Below are 6130 nucleotides of genomic sequence, written 5' to 3'. Positions count from 1 at the left end.
AAGAGAGCAATGATAATACCAACATGGGCCAGTGAAGCGACATCCTCCACAACTAGACTGAAGAACAAAAGGACAGCAGCTTGTCTGTTTCCCTTCCCCTGATTCCCCAATGCTGTTCCCCTCCCTCAACTCCCCCCCCCCAAAAAAAAAGGGAATTGTAATCCTATCAACTTCATAGCAGTATTCTGAGGGTTAAATGAGTTATCATATATACATTACTGCAAATGGTACCTAGCACATGATAAGTATTCACCAAACCTTACCAATTATTATTATTATTTCTGACAGTTATGAACTTTTTTCCTCTTGGGAATTTTCGGGGGAGAAAAAAATCACTTTCCGTGGCTCCCAGTCTTAGTGCATTCAGGCTGCTATAAAAGAATACCACAGACTGGGTGGTTTATAAACAGTTCAAATTTATGTCTCACAGTTCTGGAGGCTGGGGAGTCCAAGATCAAGGTGCTAGCACATCCAGTGCCTGGTGAGAACCCACTTCCTGGTTCATAAGTGGTGTCTACTCGCTGTGTCCTCACATGGTGGAAGGGGTGAGGGAGCTCTCTGGGGTCTCTTTTAGAAGGGTACTGATCCCATTCATGAGGAGTACTGATCCACACTCATGACCTAATCACCTCCCAAATGCCCTACTTCCTAATATCATCACCTTGGGGAATAGGGCATCAACATATGAATTTTTTGGATGATGCAAACATTCAATCTACAGCACTCCCAAACCTCATGCTTAGAGTGATGATGATAGCAGAGAGGAGGAGACGCTTTCTGGAGCTATTTCTGCATCACAATCAGCTGGTGTTGGTGCTGGCTTGGATGGAAGAGCAGGAAGGAAGAGCAAGCGGGTAAAGGGAGCAAAACACACAGTTTCTAACTGGTACATCTGGAGTAGGTTCCTAGGAAGCAAGGAATCTAGGGTGCAGAATTTAAGGAAGAACTCATTCTCATGTCAGTGCTGCAAGCACAGGGCACCTCAGGGGAGGGGGCTTGCAGGGAAAGTTTAAGAACGCTCCCCTCTTTTAATAGTTTTATTTAGATAAATTACATACCATAAAACCCACCTGCTTAAGTACATTTCAATGGCTTTAGTAAATTTTCGGAGTTGTGTAAACATCACCCCATCCAGCTTTAGGACACTTCTGTCATGCCCCAAAAGATCCCTTGTGCCCATTTGCAGTCCATCCCCACTCCCACTCCCCCATGCCCCCTTCCCCGTTTCAGGCAGTCATTAATCTGCTTTCTGTCTCTATAGGTTCTCCTTTTCTGGACATTTTGTGTAAATCGAATCATACAAAATGTGGCCTTTTGTGTCTGGCTTCTTTCACTTAGCCGGATGTTTTTGAAGTTTCTCCATGTTGTAGCATGTGTCAGTAGTCTGTTTCTTTTCATTGCTGAATGACATTCCATCATATGGATGGACCACAGTTTATCCATTCACCAGTTGAGGGGGATTTGGATTGTTTCTTTTGTTGTGAAAAATGCTGCTATGAATATTCATATATAAGGCTTTCCATGGACATATGCTTTATTTCTCTTGGGTAGATGGAATTATTGTATTTCTGCTTAACTTTTAAAGAAACAGCTAACTTGTTCCTCAAAATGGTTGCAACATTTTATATTCTCACTAGCAATGGGTTCAGGTTTCTCCACATCATCACCAATACTTGTTGCTGCCTTTCTGATTGAGGTTATTCTGGTGGGTGTCATGTGCTATTAGTTGTGTGAAACATACAACTTCTTGGAGATATCCAAGAAGCAGATGGCCATAGGGGTTGGAGATCGGGGATGTAGATATATCTTTGGAAGGCCTCAGCTGTAAACTCATTTAGTCAGTCAGCAACAATTTCTTGGGCATCTACTATGTGCCAAACATTGTTCTAAGTCCTGGGGATGCAGCTGTGAAAATTTCAGACATGTAGGTGCTCTTGTGAAGTTGCAAGTCTAGTGGAGGATACAGATCATAAACAAAAGTATAATATGTCACACGGTGATAAATGCTGTTCAAGAAAAATAGAGCAGAGTAAGGAACAGAGTAGTGGGGGCTGCTATTGTGGATGAAGTGGCCAGGGAGGGTCCGTCAGATATAATGACCATATTACTCAGGGTTTCAAAGAGAGAGAATTTGGTACAAGAAATTGGTTAAGTGTGAGATGGAAGAGTTGAGAAGCTAAACTGATCAGGGAATCCAGCAATAAATCTTAGCACAAAGCTATTAGAGGGACATGACAAAGGGTGGTGTGATAAGGAAGGGGCTCTTGTGTGGTTGCTGGGACCATGGAAGGGGTGTAGCCACTCTCAGAACACATCCTCACCCCAAGCAGAAAGATAGAGGAGAAATACCTGGCTTCACCCTTCCTTCCCTCCAGTCTTCCTCCAGTGCCTCCCATTGGATGATCCTAACAGGAAGCCAATGTGCAGGGAACCTGGGAAATGTAGTTTTCTGGAGAACGGTAGGGTATGTATCTTATCCACACTATGATAGAACAGAGATATAAATGAGGTAAAAGAGCTAACCATATGTGTATATATCTGTGGTAATAGTGTTCTGGGTAAAGGACAACAAGTGCAAAGGTTCTGAGGCCAGATGGAACCAAGGCCCTGGGGAGTGGCTGTGATGGTCTAGGCCCAATGTACAGAGTGAGAAGAGCTGGGGACCTAGGACAAAGCTCTGGGAGACAGCAAGGGCAGATGTGAATGGAGACTACTCCTTAGAGAAGCTTGGCTGTAAGGAGCTAGGGCAGTTTTCTACAGCACCAATGGTGATAGAAGGAGAGAGTACCATTAGGTTCCGAATTCTCTGAGCCAGGAGGCCTGGGAGCCCAGTGGTTTTTGGTGTCTGAAATTAGACAGACCTGGGTTCAAATCTTGGGCCCCCATTTACCTGCTGGGTCACCTTGAGCTGGTCCCCTCTCCTTTCTGAGCCTCCATTTACCTGCTGGGTCTCCTTGAGGTGGTCCCATCTCCTTTCTGAGCCCAGTACAGGGAAGTCACTGTACTTTTCATAGGAGGCTGTAATAACTACTCAGCAAGCACATTTGCAAAATGTTCAGCACTCATAAATGCAAGCTGTAGTATGAGTAGGCAAGGACACATCTCTTTTTTTTTTTAAAGCTCATTATTAGTTGCAAATAATAACAGCAGCTACTATTTATGAAATATTTACCATGTCCTAGACACCCTGCAAAATGCTTTACAAGCACCATCTCTCCCCACTCCCCAGCAGCTCACTCTGTTCTAACCACTCTGGACTCCTTCCCTTTTTTTGAACACTTATGCTCCTGCCCCAGGGCCTTTGCACTTGCTGTTCCCATTGCCTGGAACTCTTCCCTCAGATATCCGAATGGCTCCCTCCCTCACCTTCTTCAGGTCTCTGCTCAAATGTTACCTTCCCCAACCACCCTGATTAAAGTTTACTCCTGTGCTTATTCCTAAGCCCCTCCCGAATTGTGATGTCTTATTTTACCCCCCCACCCCCTCGCCTATTTTTTGTCTGATTCACCCCACTGAATGTTCAGCTCCACAAAGGCAGGCATTTTGTCTGTTGTTCACAGTGCCTGGGACATAGTATATGCTCAATAAACCTTTCACATGCTTCTCAGGACACCCCAGCCCTTTATACATATGGTCCATGGTCCTCGCAACCACCTCCTTTGCAGTTAGGGAAACTGAGGGGGAGACACGTCTTTGCTGCAGATCACTTATGGGGCAGAACCTACCTTTCGGTGTTGCTAAGGTCAGAAAAAGGGACAGTTCAAGGCCCGCACCCCTATGTTCAGGGCTTCTCCCCAGGCGAGCCCTCGGAAAGGCCTGAGTCATTGCCGCCTCCAGACGGCGGCGGCCGCGGGCTGCGGGCGGCCCCGGGCTGAGGGCGGCGGCGGCGGCGGCGCGCGAGGTGATGCGGGGACGCCAGGAGGGGGCGTGAGTGCAGAGAAAAACAGAGAAAATTAAACCCGCCGGCCGCTTTTCCCCGCAGCCTCGCTGCCTCCGCCGCCGGCCGGTGCGTGGATGGGAGGGGCCGGAAGCTCTGGGGACTGGAGGATGGTCCCAAATTCAGTTCCCCGCCCCCACCACAATTTCAAGTTGTGAGTGGAAAGCAGCCTGGTACTTGTCNCTGTATTGAAACACCCTCCCTATTCACCTGATCTGGCCCCCAATGACTTCTTTCTTTACCCAAAGATAAAGGAAATATTGAAAGGAAGACATTTTAATGACATTCAGGACATCAAGCGTAATCCGACGACAGCTCTGATGGCCATTCCAGAAAAAGAGTTCCAAAATTGCTTTGAAGGGTGGACTAGGTGCTGGCATTGGTGCATAGCTTCCCGAGGGGAGTACTTTCAAGGTGACCGTAGTGATATGCAGTGATATTCAGTGACTGTAGTGATTTTCCAGGATGAGTTCACGAACGTAATTATCAAAACTTGTGTACGTGTTTCTGTTTAAAAACACCTTATTTGATATATATTGTTGGTTCATTAGCCTTGAACTCATGGCCAAAGGCGCTATATACCTGAATGAAATTTATCAACCAGACGTATTTTCTCCTGAAGACACATCACACTGTCTTATTAGAATCACTAGATAGCACTTTAGCGCTATGTGTGGGGGCCACTTAAAATAAAGAAATCACCAATAAAAAGCATGAAAGTGTGAAAAATGTGGCACTAGCTGGACTGAAAAAGACCTGTTTACAGTGAGGAGAAGCAAGAAGGCAGAGCAAGGCGATGGCGGACCTCTGTTGGGAACCTGCGTGTGAGGGACCAAAATTTTTGCCACTCTGCACATGTCGATGAATGACCACCACAACCGTGCGTGTGTTGATTTGGGAGTTATAAATAAATCGTAATGAGTAGGCCAGCTTGCTCATATGGAGTCTGCGAATAATGAGACTCAACTGTATATACCTAGGAGTAGAATTGCTGGGTCATAGTTGGGGTTTGAGCTTTAGGAGATGCTACCAAACAGCCTTCCAAAGTTCCAGAAACTCTTCAAAGAATTTACCAGTTCGCTCTTCCACCAGTAGCGCCCGAGAGTTCCGGTGGCTCCACAGTGTCCTCAACGCCTGGTGTTGGCTTTTTCATTTTAGACATTCCAATAGGTGTGTAGTGGTATCTACCACCTTGTGGGTTTAATTTACATTTCCTGATGACTAATAGTGCTAACTAAATACCTTTTCACTTAGGTAGTTCCATTTGTGAAATGCCTGTTCAGGTCTTTTGCCCACTTCTCTATTAGGCTGTCTGCCTTTTTCTTATTGATTTGTAGGAATAAGTGTGTGCACATAGCCAGATTTTATATCGCTATCTATACATATTTTATATGCATATAAAATCAGGATATGAGTTCTTTATTGGACATAAGGATTGCAAATATCTTCTCTTACTCTGTGGCTTGTCTTTTCGTTCTTTTGATGGTATCTTTGATCAATAAACAATTTTTAAATTTTAATGTAGTTCAAATAATTTTTTTCTTCAAGGTTAGTGCTTGTTACTGTCCTGTTTTAGTGATCTTTGCCTACCCCAGAGTAATGAAGATATTCTATTTTTCTTCTAAAAGCTTTATTATTTACCTTTCACCTTTAGATGTACAATCTACCTGAAATTGATTTTTGTATATGATGTGAGGTAGGGATCAACATTTGTTCTTTCCCCTATGAATAGGTCTGATTGACCCAGTGCCATATAGCCTGTCTGGGATAGAATCCCCAGGGGCCTTTGGGAAAGTTTCTTAGCATAGCCTGTGCCTCTATTTCCTCATTAAAAAAAAAATGGGAACAGGGGCTGGCCAAGTGGCGCGTTGGTTAAGAGTTGGCTTGGGACACCAGTTCTGAGCAGCAGGGCTCTGGTTCAGATCCCACATGAGGGCCAGTGACGCGCCCTCTATAGCTAAGATGGTGAACAACAGCTTGACCTGGAGCTGGGCTGCTGTGAGTTGCCGGCGACGGCGTAGGCTGCAGTGTGGCTGGCCAGCAGCTGGCATGCGCTTTCGTGAGCTGCCATGAGCCCCTGTGAGCAGCCGTCCAATGGCCGGCGAGTGACTGCCTCACCCCGGAAGAGAGCAATGATAATACCAACATGGGCCAGTGAAGCGACATCCTCCACAACTAGACTGAAGAACAAAA

General features: G+C 45.5%; 1 protein-coding gene and 1 long non-coding RNA gene across 2 annotated transcripts in view; one reads left to right on the top strand and one right to left on the bottom strand.

Annotated features, from left to right (window-relative positions):
• OLFM2 (olfactomedin 2) overlaps positions 1–6130 on the top strand; it is a 74420-nt gene that overhangs the window by 9927 nt on the left and 58363 nt on the right. The window lies entirely within an intron of this gene.
• On the bottom strand, positions 1441–3825 carry LOC109391647 (uncharacterized). Its single transcript, XR_002125883.1, has 3 exons — positions 3726–3825; positions 2350–2482; positions 1441–1950 (listed from the first exon to the last, which is right to left on the bottom strand). It is a non-coding gene; the product is annotated as an uncharacterized LOC109391647 (long non-coding RNA).

This window comes from Hipposideros armiger, unplaced genomic scaffold (assembly GCF_001890085.2).
Source record: "Hipposideros armiger isolate ML-2016 unplaced genomic scaffold, ASM189008v1 scaffold_298, whole genome shotgun sequence".
NCBI classification, from domain to species: Eukaryota; Metazoa; Chordata; class Mammalia; order Chiroptera; family Hipposideridae; genus Hipposideros; species Hipposideros armiger.
The sequence above is the reverse complement of the archived record's forward strand: the minus strand, read 5'-3'. Positions and strand labels throughout refer to the sequence as shown.